General features: G+C 34.8%; 1 protein-coding gene across 5 annotated transcripts in view; it reads left to right on the plus strand.

The window, feature by feature from the left end:
• LOC110376274 (klarsicht protein) overlaps window positions 1-23,606 on the plus strand; it is a 275,563-nt gene that overhangs the window by 38,542 nt on the left and 213,415 nt on the right. For 3 of the 5 annotated variants that reach the window (XM_049837834.2, XM_049837837.2, XM_049837840.2), the window contains exon 1: window positions 5,455-5,915. The exons of 1 other annotated variant lie outside the window; for it this stretch is intronic. The gene's annotated coding sequence lies outside the window, so the exon portion shown is untranslated. Of the gene's footprint in view, window positions 1-5,454; window positions 5,916-23,606 lie in introns of those variants that run through there. One more of the 5 variants, XM_049837839.2, reaches the window with a different exon arrangement.

Consider the following 23,606-nt stretch of genomic DNA (forward strand, 5'->3'; position numbering starts at 1 on the left):
TTGGGAATTTGAATCAAGATTAACCAATTCTGTTGAAGCTAGTGAAACTCATAACTTTCGATTTGGGACGATCGTGCGAATATTTGCGATACATAACTTGCAATTTCAACCATCATTAGCAAAAATGAATATTAAGAGAGCAATTAATCCCAGAAGTAATTACTGCTTAAGAAAGGAAAGATGGAAAGAACTGCCAATGAAAGTTGATGAGACAATGAAAGACCCAATTTGGGTGCCCTAGTTCGAAAATTGACAATAAGTAGCGCTTAATTGTTATAATAAGTATAACATATTAAAGAAAGCGGTTTAATCTACTTTGTTATTAGTAAATAATAAATCAAGACCACCGTCACGGGTAATGTAACAAACAATAGAGTATTAGAGTCGATTCATAGTTCAGTTATTTTCAATGTTAGAGATACCTACACAATGACTTTAATCAAGGCTTTCAGATAATTCAATAACAATTTGTTGGCGAGTTTTTGGGATTGCACACTTTTTAATGCATTTAGCGTGAGATCAATTTATAGAATGATGAATATTAACATAAAAGAAGAACAGGTCAGACAGGATTCATATTTGATGATACCCGAAATATAAAATGGAAGGTAGAGACTCGATTTCCAAAGCAAGTGATAGTATGCTTTCAAGTAAATTACATGGATAAATCACAAGGAAGGATCCAAGAGACGTTAGTGCGAATGTGAAGCGTTAATACTGTTATTTAGAGCCAGTCAATGTGATCAGCTGCCGGCGTGATAATGATATGCTGTACCTTTCTCAGGGTAGGGAAGTGGGTGAATGATGCTTTGATTGTGTATTCAAGTGTTGGCTGTTGGTATGTTTGGTTACTTGATGTTTGAAGAGTTGTATAGAGATTTGTCTGGGTCTGCTGTTATTCTAGCCAATTTTTCATTAAGGAGCGCTCCTTGGACCATAAGGTTTCGTGATAGCGTGCAAATGTATAGGAAAAATAAACTGAGTTTGAAATGGCCTTTCATTTACGATCGACTTTTTCCTCTAGATGTTCATTATAAAATTTATAAATTGAGTCATTTGTGTCATCTCCAAGCATATTTGCATCAATACCACTGCAATCTGATTTAAAAGCAATCATGCAATATTTCAATTTCAAATGATCAATTCAAAACAGTATTACTGAACCAATCTTTTGCATTACTTAAATGTTTCAGGTCATTGAATCGCTTCTTCATTATTTATCATATCTTCCTTATCTATAACTCTTAGATTTAGAAATTGAATTATGTAAGTTGGATTTGGTTAAGAATAATTCTCACTATGTTCGTTAGATACTGCCGGAATTACGAAAAAAAATATGCCATCGTGTCTTGGAAGCTTAGTAAAGTATGCCAGCATTTTCAAACTTCCAACGGTAACATTCAGGAAGCATATCTTATGTGAATTTAACGGCTTTTCGATCACGACGCTGTTCTTGCCGTATTGTTTGACGTAACAGCAATGCATGCGATCTCTTTGAACTTGTATCAGTTATGTCGACGTTACCCAGTTTTTGTCGATTACGTGTTCTTACGTTGTATTATGAACAGTTTTATTGCGATTAACGAGGTGACATACCTAGGATTTCTAGCTGTGATCGTTTTTCCTTCTTCCCACATCACTGCATTTTTCGGTATCAACTATGTTGATGACTTCGTGGTTTGTAAAAACAAGTGAGTGATTGAAGTCATAAAATAAAACATTAAGCTGAAATATAAGTGTTATTCTTGAAAGGAAATCAAACCAGTTCTCAAATATTAGATCAATGTTTCAATTTATTCGGACTGATTAACTAGTTTAATGCTCTCGGATTTGAATACATTTCGTCGCGGTTGGCACGTGATTGTATAATTCAGTAATCTTTATCTACTAAAATCTTTTTACGCCATTTATTACCATTTTTTAGCGGTTTACTTCCATCTTGGTGTGTAATTGAATCAATCACAATATTCTTCTAACTGCATGATTTATATTAGAGAAGCGAACAGACAGGCCCACCTTTGAATTTAAGTAGAGAGAGAGTAAGATTTAGTACTTACTTCTTTAGATACAATATTTTCAATTTATACTCTCCATCTATGCTTAAAACTTAATAACGTAAACTACAGTTTCATTTTCTAAGTAATAAAACTTGAAAATAATAGTAGCCTGACCACCTACTAGAATAACCTTGACCCCTAGATGCGCGGGCGCAGCGCCATGCTTTGAGCAATGTTCACACAACGATGGAGTAAACTCAGCGTTAATTAGCTGATTATTATCGCCCCCTACTTACCAATTAGTCTTTGTTTCGGAAAATTTTGAAGTACTATTGGTGAAGAAATATCAATAAGCGCCGTATTGCCCAATGACAAGTACACAGTTGTTTCGTAATAAAATGTTAAATATAATTGATGATTCGCCTTTTGTTTCTTAGGGTCTATGATGATCTCATGTGGGTCGTATACCTATTGATCATAAACACGTTGCAGTCATGATTTCAAAGTCCAGGTGACCTTAAAATGCTTGAAAGGTTTTACCTTTGAACGAAGATACATAAACATTCGGATCCTTCTCTTCAAAGAATTAAGTGGTAACTACAAGACAGGTTCTATTGTTCTCATAAAAACTAAAGGGTCAAACAAACGGAAAGACAGGAATAGATGTTGATGTTTATCATTAAAGATGGTACGATTAATGTGGCTCGCATTTGTAATTAGAGATATTCTCACGTCAGTCAGTGCATCTACTTGAACTAAACTGAGGACTTCATTTTATGATATTAATGTAGTATTCATTCTTGTTCGTAGTAAATATTCTACTTTACTACCGGCCTTGATTTGTAAGAAAATTCTTCACACATTATTGAGATTGATTATCTTCATTACTGCTTTAATATAGTCATCATTATTATCTTTAACCTGATTTATTCTAGCTAGGCAAATTCTTCACCTTTATTTATCTTGTTCAGCTATATTAGTAGTACGGTGTCAAGCTCATCCACTATCATTATTCTTCCATATAAAGCTTTGTTTACTTTTTAGAATATCAGGTTAAGGAGGCTCGATTATCAAATAACTTGGAGCTTCTTGGAATACAAAACGCATCGTTCAAATAACAAAATTCATTGGAATGGTGTATTTTTTATGCACCATCGTCTTATCGCTCCGCTTCGATGGCTTGTATGTTTTTATTCTTTTATCGGATTCTAACTTTGAGTTTGTTTATCTCTATCATAAAATATTCCTTGATAAGTAGATTTGTTGGTCTTTCTTCAGTACTTACCTTTTTACTTTATAAGATTCTCTTTGAAATCATTCCCAGCCATTGTGATATGTACAATGAAATAAACACAGCAATTAATAAATCAGGTAACAGAAGCCGCTATTTACATGTACAGTAATGATATAACAAGTCGTAATTTACCATATCCAGCTACAAAAGGTATATCTTACAGGTCGTCGACTTTATGCAGCAACTCATTGTGAGGTACATTATCACCTCGTGGTTAGTCACTGTCAATTGTTTTTGGTATTTTGTCACCTACTTATCACCTTGTTGTATTTATGTCCATACCATGACTAACATGCATACATTACATATCGTCTCTTTTGAAAGGCCCTGCTAGTGGATGAAGCATAGGAGTTCTATTTCTATTATCAGTTTTATACACCGAAGCTGTAAGTGCACTCCACAATCTTAAATCAATCGCACTAAAATTATATGCGCGACTGTTATGTTCAGTCATATTTACTGCTTCAGAGCAATTCTTTATCGTAAGTTTATGGCTATGTGATTATAGGGTTTTAGAAATTCCCTAGAAACCAGTCGCACCTTAGCCACGATTCCCATGGTTATGAGGCAAGAATCCAGTTGGTGTAGTGCTGCAGGCCCGATCTGCATATACTTTAATTAGAGTTGTTATGTAGCTCTGCGACATGCAAGGACCCTGGCTCAAGGGAGCAACACTAGCGGAAAATTGAAATAACTCCTCATTATTCAAATTGAAGGCAATTTTGTAAAACACTTTCATGATTTCTGTATGTGATGTCTCGAAGCGTTTTTCTACTTTGTTTATTTGTATCCTTTTCGCTAGAAAACTTTCACGTTTATGTCCTGGATTTTTTAGACATCTATTAATTGTTTTGGAATTTGCATACCAGTTAAATTGTTGGTATCCTCAATTTTGACAAAAAAGAATGATTCCTCTAGGTGCTATTATTAGTGTTTTCGCGAATTAATTGTGGCCAGTCTTTACGAATGAGGACCGTATCTAATGCAAACAAAATTCCTGCGGCCTCTTCTAAGTTGATCCAAATTGTATCTCCTGAATCTTGATTGCCTCGTTCCGAATTCCTAACTTTTAGCATCTACTTCAACGCTAATTTGAAACCTGTTACTATCACGATCATGAACTGCAAACGCTACTCATTAGGCCTTTAGACCATATGTTTCTGAAACTATTAAACAGTGGATGCAAATTTTACCGATGCAACCACAACGGATACTGCGCTTTCGATTACTATTACTTGCAATTACGGGTTTATTTTTAGTTCAAGTATAATATTTTTATGACTTCTGTTTTCGCTTTAGAATATTTTTCATGTTATGAGAAATCATTGGCTTTTTCTTTCTCTCTCTATGTTTATTTTTAATTTTAAATATGCTTCATCTATTGTTAAGTATTACTTCTTGTGTTCTTCATGTTTCTTTATTAGTAAATATTTTCGACTTGATCACTTTTGTACAATTTAACCCAAGAACCTGTTTTTAGTAAAGATAAATTGACCACTTGTGATTTTTCTACAGATTTAACTATTTATACCACTCTATAAATAAAGTTGATCTCTAAATAAAGTCATACTTACAGCTTTCGCTCCGAAGTCTCCCACAGACTTCTGTTTGCCTTAATTTATACAAACATTGCATTAAATCAAGATCTTAAGATCAAATTCCGTGCTACTTCAGGAATGCAACGTTCTCGGTTATTTGAACAGTTACTGTATCCGCATTTGGTTCAAAAGAATTCAGGTTGATTTTTCTTAATTTACGTTCTTCGGTACCGTTAAAAATACAATGCAATCGTATTTTCATTTCCGCTGTGTTATTATCATTTAAATCCAAACTATCATTATCGAACCCGAAAGCGGTATACATTAATTTGGTTATCTTCGAGTATCTACGTCAAGAGCTCGCATTGATGGATCATATCAGTTCGATTAAACATTCGCTGCGTAATCGTTGCGTGCGTACACGAATGTCATATCTTGAGAGCCTTGTCCGGTTAACTTGTCCATGTATGTAACTTGCAAGTTTATTTGCAACTTAGCAAGCCTCCCGATTTCAAAATTGCCGGATAGTTGGGGCTGTAGTGCAGTGGCGTGCGGTTTCGATTCGGTCGGGTAAAAGTTTGAAGTCCATTCGACTCGGTTAGATGCGTCGCGTGGTTGCGCACGGCGGCGCCTCAGTTTGCTCGCGCTGCCCGCGCAGCTCACTCGTGTGTTCAAGTTCTCGCTGTTGCAAACGTAAACCGACTTTCCGATACGAATTTGGAACGTTTCCGACCGGTAAAGTCGGTTTAACTGTCGCTTTTAGGCGAACAATTTTGCGACCGCCTAAATTTCGCATTGCGATTGGCAGTGCGATTGCTTCACTCTGTTACGCTGCCGTCTTAACAGATAACTGTGAAGAAACGTGTGCAAGCTTTGTGTGTTGCGGAGTCGGCAGAAGTCGGCAGATTGTGCTTTATCAGTGCTGTGGAATGGATGTGTTTTGTGGAAAGTGCTAATTTTGTTTGGTTCGAGACTTGCGATACGTTTCACTGAACGCGATACAAAAAGTGGTTTTGTTATCGAGTTCATGTGACTACCGGAGTATTGATACGCTGTGCTTTCCCCCTGTCCAGAGCTTGATTTATGGTAAGTCATTCGGTTCACTTGTTTCAGTGTTAGGATTTATAGTTGACAGATATCATTTAGTTGTTTGTTGTTTGGCCTTGTTTCCCTAACTTGGATTAAGTGGAGATAAGTAGCAGATTTATACGTTTCACAACACCGGTTCATAAGTGAAGGTTGACACACGTGAGGATATAAAACTGTGATTAATTCAATGACAATTCGTGTAGACTTCCGTAAAAGGCTAGGCAAGGCGGTACGCGTTGAATGGCTGAGTCTTACTCGACACTTGTAAACGGAAACTTAAGATTTCGACTGTGACATTGAAGCCGTGAAGAAGAAAGCGACATTAATAAGTTTATTACCGAACTGGCACGCATATCCATCACGCCGAAACACTTGCTCCGAAGCTTACCGAACATTTGAAATTAATTAATACGAGAATGATTGGACACTTTGAGACTTCGATAGTGGGTCATGCTGTTTATTAATTGCGAATCACTGCGAACAAGTGAGACCGGCATTGTGCGCGAAATAAACTGGAACTTGAGAAATCCGTTCACTTTTAATGTTACTCTGATAATATATATTGTTCTCAAAGAAATTACAGAGCCGATGTAGACAGAAGATTGACCAATTTCAAAATTATTATACGGTTTGCTCCAGTAAATTGTAGAACGTCCAATGAATTGATCTTTGAACAAACCCTTAATTTTATGGTCAGCCTCAGTGTAAAGTAGTTACTTATATTCTGTAGATAAAATAACATCTCCCCAGAAGCAAAGTATCCAAATTCAAAGTAAAACGAGAAGAGTTGCATGACCCACATAACATTGCAGAAATTAAAAGTAAACAAAAATAAACAAGCAACGTCAAAACCTGCAATGCAGCGTCTACGAATAATAGTTTAGTTACAAACCGTTAAATTCCTAGAAAGTTTAGATAACATTGTACGGCTATGAAATGCAACATTCCTAATGCTAACATTGAAATTAATAATACTGTGGATTCAGCAGACGGTGAGCCATTCGACACAAATGTTGTAGAATAAATCAAAGATATTTCTAGAACTGTAGGTACACTTTAGTTAGCTATTGTGTCAGATTTTCAAAAAATCATGGATGATGATAAATAGTAAATAAAAAACGTATATAATGATAAAATGACGCACTATATTAAGGAAAACATAATCCAGCTGGGATTTTACCTAAACTATGAGCTAAAGTTTTATTAGAAGAAATAGTTCAAGCAAGATGATACATGCTTTGATAGTGTCAAAACTTTACTTTACCGTCTATTCTATGACGTAGTTTTTCCCCCAGTACAAATGCCTCTAATCCACAAAGATCATCAAGAACCGTATTAATACCTTTGTAGACACAGCTTGCTTTTATTCCCAACAAATTGTAATTCTAATCAGAAAGTCCTTTACAGTTTTATGTCTCCGCTAACGCTACAGTCAGCTAGAATTATTAGTTAAGCCCTAAACTAGAGAGTTTGACCTAGGCACAGATAGAATGTACGAACAAACAGACACACACCGTGACCTCAGTGTCACGACCACTACAAATATTGTTAGTCGTGATCCCAGCTTGTGTGTTTAATTAAACGTTTCGTTTTTGTGATCTTCTTGTGTTTTATTTTGTTATTGGAATGTTATTTGATTTGTTTGTTTTTAAATTTAATTAGTGGAGTATCGAGAGTTATCGTTTCTTTTTTTAAAGTTCTTTGAATGAAAGAAGAGTTCCTTTTTGAGACACAGACGCTGGCATGAAGTTATCGTAAAATCAAAATATTTAAATATTTACAAATATTATATCTGCCGATCTTGGGCAATTGCTTGTCCAAAAACAATCCACGTCATGAATTAACAGAAATATTAGATAAGATTTGTTAATGATATTCTAGATTAGATTACAGTCCCTGTCAAAGTGCCAACACTACTTAGAATTTAAAACCTATAAGCTGATGATGGTCACCTTAACCTTCTACAGAAAAGTGTAATGTCCAATGATGATATTACATGAGGATAATCAAGAAATGATTACTTTTTTTCTAGATATAGAGAAATAAACTTGTCAAGTTCGAATGTCATTCTCATGGCCCCTGGGAACTTCAAAACGACAATAACAATCTTTTCTATTAGATTTTATTACGTATCGTATTCCTTCGATAATTGCGTTAGTCACGATAGCCTTTTATTTCCATCGATTGTCGATGGTCGATGCAAATCGCTATGTCCTTGATACAGCGCGGTCATCAATCCTTTTGTTGTTCCCTATTCGTATGGCAACTGTTGCATGAAGTAATTGTTGGTTGAAAGTGACAATGGCCCCCCTGGAACTACTGATTTGGTAAATTTACTATCATTTGTTTTCGATTACACTTTCTGTTCGATCTTGCTTATCGCTATTTCTGTTGTTTGGACAGTTTTGCTGGTCGCCGTTTAGTGGGCTTTACTGACCCTAGGTAAGAAAATCCATTGTACTAATTAATTACCAAATTTTTTTTGTCCTCCTGAAATTACATTTTTCCAAGAATAAAACGAAATTCATGACACTTACCTAAAAATACAACTAAAAGAAAAAAAACACCCTCTCTCCAAGGAGTTTGTGTTAACACTTTCTATTGCTATAATGTTACATACTTAATTAATCAGTCTCTATGGCGCATACCTCTGCTTTTCCCGCGTTTAAATTAGTCATTTGTTTTTGACAGCTGACATTATTATGTTGTGATTATGTTGCCAGTACAAGTAGTTTTTAATGCGAAGTGGCAATAATAAAAATGTACAGATTAGTCTAAAGTGAATAGAAATGAAATGAGTAATGATTATTATTGTCAATTTGTAAAGTGTAATTCCATAAGCAAAAAATCAAACTAAAAATGATTGCTAGTCTTTAAATATTATTTTAGTTCTTCTGCATTATAGTAATTGTAAAATTATATAAACAGATTTTGTTTTATTAAATGTAAAGTTTAAGAGAAAGTGTTGCCTTATACAAAATAAATGTCGTTGTTGGAAATTATTTGTTATTGTCATAGGTACCGTGCTGGTGGAAATGTTAGATATTATTGATTAATGCTGTTTTCACTCACACGAAGTTATAGTCCATTTGTGAATATTTATAGTATTCTATCGGTTTTAAACATGCTTCTCAGAAATGTAGTTTGTTTTATGTCATTTTATGTCTTTATTCGAACATTCTTATTTATGTTTTCGAGAACTTGAAACGAGTCGGTATTTAAATCATTGTATGTAAAGTTAAGACAGTTCGCTAAGTCTATGGCATGCGTAGGAGTTGCTACCGGCTTGTCACTGCAATGTAGTTCTCAAATCCATAGTTTGACGCGTAAGGGAGTGTTCACATGGCCAGGAACAAAACACGCTATAATCTATATTGATTTTTGCCACATGCTCGGGTGACATTCGCTTTTTAAAAAATTAGACAATGCTGCCAATGTGTGCTTTTGTTTTCTCACCTCTAAACCCATTAAATACAAAATGGGAGTACTTTTTGAATGGTTGTAAGCGCCATATTGTGTAAGTTGCGTATGTGCACGGTTTACTCATTCTAACGGCTTTAATAGAGCTTTGTGCTCAGTTTTGCTTTGCATCGTAAAAGGAAAGAAGCGTGGGTGATGTAATGCGTATTATTACTATTTTACCTTGAAGGGTTAAATGAATGCTGTGGCGCTAGTGAGGTTATAATGTCTTAGTTTGGGGATTAAGAAAATAAGTTGTCTAAAGAATCTTGGCTTGTAAAGGCAATAAAAGATTTTATAAAAAATATAGAAATAAACTTAACATATTTTGGAACACAAATACATAAGTAGACATCAAATAATCCATCTGTCTTTTATGCAATGAGCCTATACCTATGTATAAAAAAACCTTTACAGAAACTACGAGTAGATAACAGAACAGTTTTGCGGTTCGTCAAATGAGAGTGTGAAAGTGAAGAATTTAGAGTACTTATGTGATTTAATTAACAGAAATATCATTCTGAAATATTGTGTGAGCTGACGAATGAAATCTCTCAAAACACAATTCCCTTCAAGAATTTAACACCAACCGCTTCCTTCAATAAAACTACAAGAATCCTGTGCTCCATTCTGAATCAATATCGCGACGTAATAGAAATAATTCAATGGAAACCAATGATCTATCTCCGAGGTGCGAAACGAAACATGGTACTGTGATCTTTGGAGGCTGTAAATCAAACTTATCTCACCGCTAACTTGTTTATGGTTATTGTTCTTAAATAAATTTTAACCGCTTTCAGCATCTCGGTGACCTATTTGGAAATGTTTCTTTGTTTCAATGGTATATTCTTATTGGTAGCTGTTGGCTGGGGTTAATTGGATTTTGCTACAGGTGTAGTGGTTACAAAATTTAATAATGGTAGAACCACAAATGATTGGTGTTACAAACTATTTTGCTTTAGAATAGTTTTCAAAGTTGTTTGTTAGCTCATTTGTATTCTGTTTTATGTTACCTATGTGGTCAGGAAATGTACAAAACTGTAGTAAAATACATGTGGTATTTCAGAAGTTGGTGTTCTGTTATAGATATTACCTTACTGATATAGCTTCTTTTTTGTTAAAAAATAAAGTTTTTATTATTATTAATGATTGAAAACACAAAGATTTTTTATTAATGATTCATTCTTTTGTGTTTTTTCGTGTTGCTTTTAAAACAAAAGCTTCCTTATTTTGAATCAATTTTTCAAACACTTTGTTCTTACTCTCAGTTATTATTTAAGTTAAGCACGATGCTCTACTTAAACAATTTCACAGGAAACATATTAATATCAGAGGTTAATAATGCCCTTAAACCAAATACATATAAAGTGAATACGGCAATAATTTTACGTCATATGTTTAATAGGTGTTTTTATGACAAAATTATGGGTCATTTGAATAGCATATTAGTGTTTAATGGCGTCCTATGTTATTATTATTACACATTCATTCATGTGTTGTGTCATTCACGCAACTTGGGTTTGTCAATGGAAGTTATTTTAATGATAAAATGTAGGTAGAGTAATTATCTTATAAGATTTTTTCGTGAATGGTGTGAACTGAATCGATTTGGCAAACTTAAAAAACGTAAATAGGTGCGTCAAAAATTGTGAAAAATAATTTATATGTATAATTACTGTATAAAGTTTACAAAAGATACTGTAGTCAGAATTTTATTATACGGAAATCGTATTTTATGAAATCCAAAAGACTAAAAAATGCCTTTGTTTCATATAAAGTGCATTCAGCATACACCTACAGAGAACTATGTATTATGTATTTCATATTTGGTCGGACTTGTCAATAAACCTACTCCGTCTTACCACAAAAACTTTTTAACGTCAGTTTAAGACTTGTCTAAAAAAATGACAAATTATGACGTTGACATATGGTTCATTTCGGAGCCACATTTTTTTTAGACAAGTGTAAAACAGTGTTTAAAGTTTTTGTGATAAGGCCAACTATATTCAACCCAAAAACTATCCTTATAATATTAAAAATATATATCAAAGATTAGCTTACAATAAATACTACACCAGTGCAATATATTCAAGGATGTGCAATACATATTCCTGTCGCAGGACTCGCGGGGTCACGCCCGCCATGTATCCCGTCCCGCCCTGCGCCTGCGCGTGAGGCGAGAAATAATTACTGCGTACGGTCAAGTTTATGATGGAAATCTTTTGAGAAATTATGGAAATCTTTCGCGTTTCGTAAAATAAATAAATATGTTAAAATTTCGATTATAAAATAAATTATGTCAATTTGTAAACTTATCTACATATAGGTATAACACTTCATTTCGCACTATGAAATACGATGCATATACAAGCTAGTGTTAAATGATATTTCCTATTCCTTGTAAATAACTTAATAGACATTGATTGCAACTATTATTCGAAGAAATATACTGACAAATTAGCACCTAATTACCAACAACATCTTTATAAGATCGTGTCAAAGAAGCATGGTTATAAGACATTTCTTCTAACATGCATTACAAGACCGAGAAATTCCATAGGAAGTATAATTAGTTATTACTCCTGAAATGTAATACAAGACTGAGGAATCCCACAGGAAGCCTATATAGCCTTAATGCTAGCCGTGCTCCATTAAGGCTATATAGGCTGTATAGGCCTGTAATTTAACATCATACGACCAATGAAGCAGTTCTAAAAACTAAAATTACCCTACGGTCCTGGCTAGCTACGTGCGTATCCTGACATTTAGGCTTAAACCAAAAATAAGCTATGACTAAGCCCAATAATATTACAAGGATTAATTCCGCTGCGCAAAATTAATTTTAACGACAGTTATAAGTACCGTGTCAATAAGTATAGACACTAACAAGTTTATATTCAATTTAATTCAAGAAATATTTTATTCAAACAGTGAAGGGAATATCGAGTGTTTGGTCTAGAATTCTAGATTATATAATTTCAATATTTAATCACGTTAATGCCTGATATCGCAGGCAGTAATTGGTTTCCTATTAAATAACTTGCAGCGTTAAACCTTGGCGTAAGAGATTGAAAATTTATATTCGTCCGGTGAACTGTTTAGCGATGCAAGTATAGTAATTTATAACGTAAATAATTTGCTATTAGACTTGACAGGTTTCAACTACCAACCTCTATTTATTTACAGTGGGAAATGTAGGATTAAGAACTGCTTATTAATAATTTAAGTGATTTGTTTGAATACGTCCAATTCATTTTAGGTCGAAGGTATTTTGAATTTTTGCTCACTTCATGAATTAGTAGCATTTCGGATACAATGCCGTCGGTTTAGGTTATTAGTTTTTTTTAACTGGCCAGAAAACAATTTGGGTACGACATGTACACACCATTATTTAAGTGTTTGTGTTTTTCATGTTTTAAAACTCGTAGTCATCTTAAAACAGAGTAATTTATTTGACAGGAAATTAATAAAAATACCTAGTGAAGCGCATGCATGCGTTACATAATAGGATTTTTCTTCTAAGATTTTTTTACAGCCTCAAAAACACGTTCGACCGATATCCATCTAATTAAAAACGTAATGTGCGTTATACAATGTACGAGTAAATTTTCATATTAATTGTTTTATTTATCAAGCGTTAAGCATTGGATATGAGGCAATCTACTTCCCCAGTTTTTTTTTTATGTGTATTATGTTAAATTATGTTAAACATTCGTTAAATGACATTGATTTTTATGGCGTCACACTTGTTGGTATTCAAATAGTGCGTTTTGATAAAATCATTGTGGTATCCATGTAAAATAATAAAGACTTGGGCGCAAGCTACAAAAAAAAATGTGCAAATTAAAACACGAATTGAATGAAGTGATTCATTTAAGCTACAAGGAAATAAGGTTCTTATCATGATGTTGTTGGTGGTAAGGTCATCATGCCCTTGAATACATAAAATAATTATTTCATAAAATGATTGTTTCATTATATATGTATTTATAAATAAAGCGAACGTTGACTCAAACTATCCAGGTATCTAACATAATCTGTGTGCAAATCGCGTATAGCTACAAAAGCATCGTAGAGCCCTGAGTCACGCACGTCCATCCGCATTGGATGCATCGACGCGAATGCCTATGCGTCACACAATTGGCCGAAAGTGCAACTGTCGCGCCCTTTTCCGGTGCGCTTGCGCCGGCCTGCGTGCAATTTAAATTATATTTTTCTTTCCTGTAGGTTTTAAATGGATAGTGAAGATTTTTTTTATTTTTGAAAAATTGTTGTTTTTCTGTCGCTGTATATACTGGATTAAAATGAGTATTTTTTCTTATGATGTAAAAATAGAATTCTGCAGGCCAAAGACCTGATGATTCTTATGCGATAAGCTGCATAAGTATTGTGTTGGATGCAACTCGTGTTGCAATTGTGCATAAGTGGGATTTTAATTGATACTTGTCGTTCCTTGTGCAGATTAATTAAGTTAATTTCGCCGACGTTTCTTTGTGTATCGTTACATCATATGTATGATAGTGATCTTTTATCTCTCGAGGTATGATGATGTATAAATTAATACTTGTTTTTGTTGCTATGTATTTTGTAATTTGACTGGTTTGTTGCAGAAAAAGCATTGTTCAGTAGTTTTCTTATTTCTTATACAGTACAGTTTAACAAGATAACAATTTCGCTTTATAACTAGCTTGCGTTTTCCTGGTGTCCCGTTGTCCCATAGGAACTACATCGCGCACCCGGATAAAAAGTATCCTATAGCCTTAAATGACAATTTAATTGGCTAACTAACACTGAAATCATTCTTCAAATCGGTTCAGTATTTCCTCAGATATACGCGTCCAAGCGAACAAACTCAGCGTCATAATATTAGCATAGACACTCAACTCATTTCTAGAAAACCTCCAAGTAGCAATTTCATATTCTCATCGGATTTCTTTATGGTGACGGACATCCGTTAATTAGTCGAGTGCTAGTATATAAATATATATCTAAGTGCTAGTTTCCGCCCGCGGCTTCGCCCGCGTAGAGTTCGGTTATATCGCGTTTCCAAGAGAATTCTTCAAAGGTCCGGGATAAAAACTCTCCTATGTTCTTTCTCATGGCCAACTCTATCTCTGTACCAAATTTGATTAAAATCAGTTGAGTGGTTTAGACGTGAAAGCGTAATAGACAGACAGACAGAGTTACTTTCGCATTTATAATATTAGTAGGGATATGTCTAAGTATGAATGCAGCTCAGTCGTTGTGTCCGACGCCTTTTGCATACAGCTATTTATTTATTTATTTATTTATTTATTGACACACCAACGACTTATTCACTAACACATTACATTAGGTATTAGGTTATATTGAATGGCGTTGCGGTGAATTCGTCACTTATAGGCGTGCACAGCACTTCTATAATCATTAATGAGGAAAAAATAAAAAATGGAATTACATGATGAAAAAAAATTAAAACAATAACAGATACAGTAGGACATCACATTAATAGCAACAATTAAAATTTAGAGGATAAGATTGAAATTGGTAACAAAAAATATACATTATAAATTAGAAAAAAAAATAATAATAATAATCAGTTGTACAATATAAAATGCATTAAATAAGGTCACACAAATTACCCTTTTGTGAAAGAAATGAACAATTAAATCGATTAACAACTGAGGATGTTACGTATGAATTCATTCAGACTGTTTGAAAATATGTCTAAATTGTTAGTACGCGTGATTAGCTTGTTGTAGCTAGACAAAAACCGGTATAAAGGAGCTGAACGACCAAGATTAGTTCTTTTTTTAGGCATTTTAAATGTTTCTGTTTTAAAATTGGATCTAAATGAGGTACGGCGGGGCACAATTAGACTGATCTCCGATAACAACTCCGGTACATTCACCAAATTGTGGAGGGTCTTATAAAGGAAAACTAAATCTGAGCACCTTCTTCGTTGCTCCAAGGAGCTCATCCCAAAATGGCGGAGCCTTTGAGGATAATCAGCTTCATGATCACAAGTCTGTGATCTGAAGCGGAGGTATCTCGTAAACTTTTTTTGAATGCGTTCTATTCTGTCAATGTGGACACGATACGCGGGATTCCATACAGGAGATGCATATTCCAGTATACTCCTCACCAGAGAGTTATAGAGAACCTTGAGTGTGCCACATGAGCGGAATTCCTTGCAAGTTCTCTTTACAAACCCCGACATTTTATTTGCTTTGGCGACAATAGTGTCGAAGTGATATATAAAGGATAGTTTGCTATCAAGTTGGACTCCCAAATCACGAATGGTATCGACTTTTTGAAGGATGTTGTCGTTTAAGTGATATGCTGAAGGATGTATCAACTTTTTTCGTGTAAAAGTAACATGATAACACTTCTTAACGTTGAGAGTCATCATGTTACTTTGACACCACTCGCGAATTGCGTCCAAGTCCTCCTGTAGCAAAGCAACGTCAGTACCTGATTCAATTTCCTTGTATAGTTTTAAATCATCCGCAAACATTAAGCATTTTGAGTTTTTAATGGAGTGTATGATGTCGTTCACAAAAACAAGGAAAAGAATAGGACCGAGATGCGATCCTTGTGGCACCCCAGATGTTGAGGGATAAAGTGGCGACTGATAACCCTTTATCACAACTCTCTGTTGACGTTGTGAAAGATATGATTCGAACCAGTACAGCAAATGACCATGCACACCGTATTTTTCGAGTTTTTGAAGTAGAAGCAGGTGATTTACTTTATCGAACGCACTACTAAAGTCCGTGTAAATTGCGTCCACTTGCACACCGTAGTCTACGGCTCTGCTGATATCATTAATGTATTGGATTAGGTTGGTGGCAGTGGACTTATTGTTACGGAAACCATGCTGTTGCGTAGCCAATTGAGTTTGAATGAGCGAAGTTAATACAGGACAGACTAATGATTCGAACACTTTCGAGAAAATTGAAAGAAGTGATATGGGCCGATAGTTCCCAACATCATTAGGCTCCCCTTTTTTAAATATAGGAACTACGTGTGCGATTTTCCACTGCTCGGGGAACTTAGAAGACATAAGGGATCTATTAAAAATAAGTTTGAGCGGTAATGCTAAATGTTTGGCACACTGCCTTATGAAATTCGGTGGTATACCATCCGGCCCTGGACCCTTGCAGATATTCAGTTTTTTTAAACTTTTGAGAACGTCTCGCTCTGTGAAATAATGGCTTCCTAGCGCAAGCTGAGGGTACTCTTTGGACATTGTTTGTGTCGCAGCTGTACCTATCAACTATGAATCATTGCTACTGATTGGCTTGATACCTTAGAAACCTCGTCAGATATGTGGTTTGAATGTACCACTTGTACACTTGTACCAGTTTACGTGTTCTGTCATTATAGACGGAGGTGTGTTTGGTGGACTTAATCTCAGAAATTGCTGTGCAGTTATAAGTAGTGTCCGACCGAAACTGGTTTTCCGGCCGAAACCGAAACCGAAACCGAATGTTCGGCCGTGGCTTCAGTTTCGGCCGAAACCGAAACCGAAACCGAAACTCACATGGTCAAGTATAAAATTTCTTAAAATACTGAAATTTGGTGTTTTTTACCATTATTTTGCATTAATTAGGGCATGAAGTGGAAACACAGTAGGTATATTAATTCAGTTTGTTGTAGGTATTGTAATCATTTATTTAATACAATATTAAAAAATCTTTTAGTAAATATTATAGTTTTGTCAATCCTTTTTGTAATTTCATGATCATCAGGCCATAGTGCAACTTTAGGTTTAGAAGTCAAACTTAAGATAGTTGTCTGAACAAGAGTTGACTGATCTGCGCTCGATTTCAACGATGCACTCGAGTCTGTTCGCTTCAATTTTGCTTCACTTTTGAAATCATTCAATTCTGAGACACGTTTTTTTACTTGCCTGTATTCCTGGTCATGAAATTTTGATAAATGCAACTTCAGTCCATATGATGTTTGTTTTTTTGCTTCGTGGCTTCCTAATGAATAGCACTTGTTACATATCTTGCAAACAGCTTTTGATGTATCACTGATACTTTTATCAAAGTACTGACAAATCGGACTTTTTTTCTCGTTGTGACATTTTACTTTGAAACAATTAAAAATTAAACCGTAATAATAACAATCGGACAATAGGTCATCGGAATGAAAAACACATCTCGAATAAGATTACCTATAAAACGTAATTTATGAAATTAAACACTTCACATTTTTTATTTACTTACAATTTCTTTTTTACATGTGACTTCATTTGTTAATAACAACAAAACAGTTATTGACTCAATATTTAATTAACTATATAAATCATTCAAGTACAGAAACAAAACAAAAACTTACATGTTATCAGTTCCATCATAACATAACCTCCAAATAATGTTTCCGTCGGACGCACACGCACTGACTAAGTTTTATTGCATTACTACGGAGCTATCCGAATGGCACACGATGATTTCCGAACAGAGCCGACGGCTTACGACACAGCTTTGCCGCGGAAAAGAAGTTAGGCGAATGTGCGTGACCTTGCGAGATAAGTTTCGGTTTCGGCAAAAGTTTCGGCCGATTTTGGCCGAAACCGAAACTGCAGCCGAAACTTGATTTTTGGCCGAAACTCGGCCGAAACCGAAACCGAAACCGAAAGTTCGGTCGGACATTAGTTATAAGTAAGTCGCGTGTTGCCCGGAAATGTTGGGTGGAACATTTCATTTAACTGTGGGTTGAAACTTCAGAATACTGGTGAATACTTTTATGAGAGTAGAATGCAGAAAAAGTTTTGTTCAAGTTGGAAGCATAATTTCTGACATCGCAGATCACCATAATCAAGCAAATAAAAACACAATATAAATTACTAATTTACTAATACACTAAACGTACGTGTTTACAACCGTTTTAGTCACGAATTTTAACCAAATAGTACCTTACGTGTACGAAGTGTAAATATGAATGAAATGTGTGTTAACTAATTGTGCGCGATTGTACTACTGTGCAATAGACCGTGTAAGTTTATTGGTTGAGTTATTATTTGTTAGTAAGACGATATTGTGTGGAAATGATTTGTGGACGTGATTGTACGTGGTTATTGATTTATTTGTTGAATTCAGGTATTGAATGGTTTGAGTAAATAGATGTTAAACTGGATATTTGGACGAAAAATACCAGTAGGTAGGTATTACAATTGGTGTAGGTGGAGGATACTCACAGGAGACTGCGACAGTCACTTTTTTATCTTGAAGTAGTTTCTTCAGGACGTGGTTGAAAACTCAGGATGACCGCTGGTTATACCGTAAAAGAAAATTTAATTTCCTTTGGAACTAAAATAAGGAAACTAACCGCTTACGATCTCCAGAGCAATAGGTCAAACATCTTTATTATAATCAGACAAAGCGGATAATGATCATCATTCTATGCTTAGCACACTTTCTTAATAAAATTATATTGCGCATGTGTGTGTGAGCTTTAGATCATTTCACAGCGGAGTTTACTCGATGTGTGTGTCAAGTATTGATTTATTTAAACTTTAGACAACATAAACACTACAAAGGCAAAAACACCACAGACATTCTTTCCAGTATAAATGTTTTTGTTAATTTTGTCATAATGAGTGAGTGAGCTATCACTATTTGATTTCAACGCATAGAGATTTATGCTCATGGTGGATCATCATCCTCCGAGCCTTTTCCCAACCATGTTGCGGTCTTCTTCCAGTCTAACCGGATTCAGCTGAGTACCTGTGCTTTACAAGAAGCGACTGCCTTTCTGACCTCCTCAACCCAGTTACCCGGGCAACCCGATACCCCTTGGTTAGACTGGCGTCAGACTTACTGGTTCATGGTGGATCCGGTTGGTTAAATGATCTACGGTGTGTGTATGTGTGTGTATATGCTCGATCAATCTAAAAACCCGTAGGGGTCATTCCCAACTCACTTTCTTCAATGATTTATGTTGTAAATTCACTGTGACTTTGTTAAACGCTAGGTTAGAGTAATTACCGCTTGTTTTCCTATAATTAGAGGCTTGTAGGGTTGTCCTGGTTGGTTTAGTTAGCATTTAACGTATAAATTAAGTGTCTCGTTGGACTATTAGTGGTAAGCTATTGATAAGCTTGGTTGTGAGATAAATAGTAACGTCGAACAGTGTTGAGCAGTTTATTTGTCGGGATTTTTTTAAATAGCAGTAAGTATAATGGAAATCTATTTAGGATTGGTTATTTCTCACGGCTTTACTTACTATTGCTACTTTTGGCAGCAAATAGCTTGGATAAACTATAGCTTTTGTTTATGGGGATAGCAGCATTCTAAAAGAATGTATGCGCAGCTATTGCCCTCGTTCTACGTTCAAATAACTTTAGAGGTATTGCAGATTACTTAATATTGTAGAATGAAGGTTTAATTCTTGTCATATTTCACTTAAATACATTTTATGGGTGTCGTACGTTTACTTCACTACTTATTTCTTGTGATACTTTACTTATAAGGGTAGCTACATTCTCTAGTTGTCTTGCGTTTATTTTACTACAAACGTTAATAACTATTTAATGATATAATCACAAACCGTGGTGATTTATTTGGTATAAACAGTATTGTAGGCTGCAATCGGTGCGAGTTAATTGATAGATCGATTTAGATAATAGCCGCGCCTTTGGCATTGCTCGTTCGTAATTTTAGGTTTTCCGGGATATCTATACAAATTACAAGAATTAAATTACAGATTTTTTAATTCTTCGGAGAAAGGGCTTGTTTATGAAGCTGTGTATGTCTGTTGTTTACTTCCTTTTACATCCTATGTCCGCATTTTCTGCAGGCGGATAAAATCAGCCTGTCCTTCCTAAGGCTCTAAATTATCTGTGTAGAAAATGTAATTTGTGTGGGTTACAGAACCCAGGTTACAGATTGAGCGTGAGAGCGCGATAGAGAGACAGACTTTAGGATTTATAATATTAGTAAGGATAGAAGAGAGTAAGGGGTTCGACCAATGTGTATCTTTGTAATCCAAAAGGACCGATATTTTGAGTATTCTATCAAACCAATTTGTATTCTATCGTGTACAAATACGGTCTGGGCTAATGAAAACAAAACACTGAATTCTCTAAACAAACTTTCGCCGCTAAAATAATTAGTGCGGAATATACTCCACTTATACAAATATATTCCCCGTATGTCTTGTATTTAACTTCAGATTATATTTACATAGTTTGACAGCTTTTCGAAGGCTCTATTTAGATTAAAACGGATGTAGAAGTGAGTTTTAAATGGTTTGTGTATTTATTTATTCTATTGGAATTGATCTGCAAACAGGCTATTTGAACTCGGCTTAATTTGTTAGATTTACTGTTGAAAACGGTACTTTGTAATTTACCGCCAGTTAGAAGAGCTTTGGACCAATTTGACAATGTTATATTGTATTGTATCAACGTGGTATTGTATTATATTTCTTCACTGGCTCTCTCGGCGATTTTATCCATTTCCATGGGACTCCTCTTCTCGTAACCGGACAAAATATACTCGGGAAGTCTAGCTTACCAAAAGTGAAAGATTTTTTCAAATGGGTTCAGTAGTAGCCTTCAGCTTATTATATTAAAATCGAAAATTATAATAAAATACAAAAAATCGTTTCTATATTGGTACAGAAGTAAAGATACTTATAGGCTAGGAAGGTACCTATTTACTTGACTAGCGTGATAAATTAGCAACCTACCAAAACACCTAATGCAAAAAGGCTCTGTACACTAAGTACTTTATTTAGATTGTCTATCACCTTTATCAAGGTATATCAGGGTTAAGGACATTCCTTATCACAGGATGGGCTTTATCTTCAAAAGAATTTGAATGTTGTGTATCTCACCAGACGGTTTTATTTTCAATGCCATTATTTTATCGCCCAATGTCAGGTCGGGTAATCAATCTGATAAAATACCTGATGAAGCATGCTAGCCCAGTTCTGTGAGCTGTTAATTGTTTTTATTTATCAGTAACATAGATATTTTTTATTCCCCAGTACATTGGCTTGGAGTCTAAAACTGGCTAAGTTTTTTTTTATACAGTAGCAGAGGCTCAACGTATATTTAATAGAGATTACACCAAGAATAGTGCACCCGTAATGTAACCTGTGTCTGGTAAACTATAGTTGAGCTTAGTACCTATATTTAGTTAGATTATGTAGCATGTATGTATTATGTACATAAGTAGGTAACTGATTGCACTATATAAATGCCGAAATATTGGACATTCACTAATAAATGTTTCGGAATCTACATTAATTGGACTAAATATATTCAATTATAGCAACATAGAGGGAGGAAAACCGGAGGTGCAGTTTTATATAAATAGAAATGAATTCTGTTTACCTGTTTCGTTCTACTAATTCCATATCAAATGTTTATTTATAGAGCCCTGGCCATTTTCCGTACCTAACTGTACACTGGCTTAAATGTTTAAATACATAAATAACAATAATACAATGTTTGTATAAAAGGGAAATTACCACCAATTAATAAATATAATAGGTACTCCGGTATAGTTTGAATCTTACCCAATAAAATGAGTTTGCATTTAAAAGCAGTAGGTAGTTTACTGCAATATTTTTCATGTAATGCAAGGCAATTGCATAAGACTGACATACACACTATAGCTTTTATGTGTACAATTCTATTATGTTAGAAAAGAATGTCTGTCTCTTCCGACAGCCAAATAAATTAATGCTATTCATTCATATTGTCGAAATCAATGAACTGTCAAAATGAAAGCCGCCATTTTGAATATGAGTCAAGCGTCACTTATTCATAAGCTATCTTATCATAAACTAGCCGTTTTCCCGCGGTTTCACCCTTGTCCCGTGGGAGCTACTGCCCGCACCGGGATAAAATATAGCCTATGCTACTCGCAGATAATATAGCTTTCTAATGGTGAAAGAATATTTAAAATCAGTCCAGTAGGTTTTGAGTTTATCCATTACAAACAAACAAAGTTTTCCTCTTTATAATATTAGTATAGAAGTATAGATAGAGTATAGATTATTGCCTAGAAATAAAAAAATAAATACTTAATTTGTGACACACTTCCATAGATTAATGACTTAAGTCAAAATTGCCCTTGGCCTTGCAGTAATTAAAAAAACTAGTATTATGACTATTGTGTAACACTTAATAGTAATCTTTATATGTAGAAATGAGGTGGGCTCTCAAGATTTATATTTCCGTTTTTTTATATTTATTGCTACGTTAAGTTGTTATTAATTGCTAATTGAACTTATATGAGGTTAAATAGCTTTTAGGTGCTCGTAATATTAATTGGTAATAACATTTTTATTGGATGCCATCTCTGATCTCTATATAATTGAAGAGAATATGAAATCGATAACTTCACAGTTCTAGTGATTATTTTGTATGTACAAATATACAGTTTGCGTAATAATAGGTAAGCAACTTTGGTGTCCTACTACACAGTTATCTCAAAGAGAAGAATATAAGTATTTTCTCTCTTTTTTTTTAAACTTGACTTGCTTATAATGGGCTTGCATGCACAGCGTATACTGAGCTGAATAAAAGGCCTATGACGGAACACGACGATTTTAGTCAGTAAGAGTCTGACACTCCCTCACCGCTGCTAACCACATCATACCTACTGAGCTGAGTCTCTTACTACACATCATTTTCTCATTCCGTTTGTTGTCCTGATTGTGTGACGCGTCTTTGTAGCAAATAAATGGCTTAAATAATATTTTTAAATCAGAATATTAATAACTACTAATCACCAGGGAAATGGCACACGAATCAGTGTGTGACAGTCAATATCCGCTGCGTGTAATGAGTTGCATGATAGACGCGGAAGCGCCTGTGTCATCAGCGCTTGTACAAGAAATGATGTCAACGGCTCCTGGCTTGATAGTGGCTACCAGTTTGTTATGTATATGGTTTAAATTGTTGGGGTTTAGGTTTGTGTGGAATTTTCTTGGTTTTTATCGAATTTTGTAGAGTATTTTCGACCTTGCTCACGTTGCCGTTGTTTCTACGTGCAATGGAGTCCGATGGTTTATGTCTGTGACACAGAGCAGAGAAACTGTCATATTTGTTCGTATTAGTAATAGTAGGGTTGCAGTATTATGAAGGGTCAATTTTCTTAACTGCCTCTCCTCTATTGGAAATTTTGGTTTTGATTTGTGGGTAAATCTTTTCTATGGTTAACAGTTACCATGTGTTGAGTGGATTATTAAGTATTTTCGCTTTAAAATTTTCTTTTTTCCTCG

This window comes from Helicoverpa armigera, chromosome 23, assembly GCF_030705265.1.
Source record: "Helicoverpa armigera isolate CAAS_96S chromosome 23, ASM3070526v1, whole genome shotgun sequence".
Classification (NCBI taxonomy): Eukaryota; Metazoa; Arthropoda; class Insecta; order Lepidoptera; family Noctuidae; genus Helicoverpa; species Helicoverpa armigera.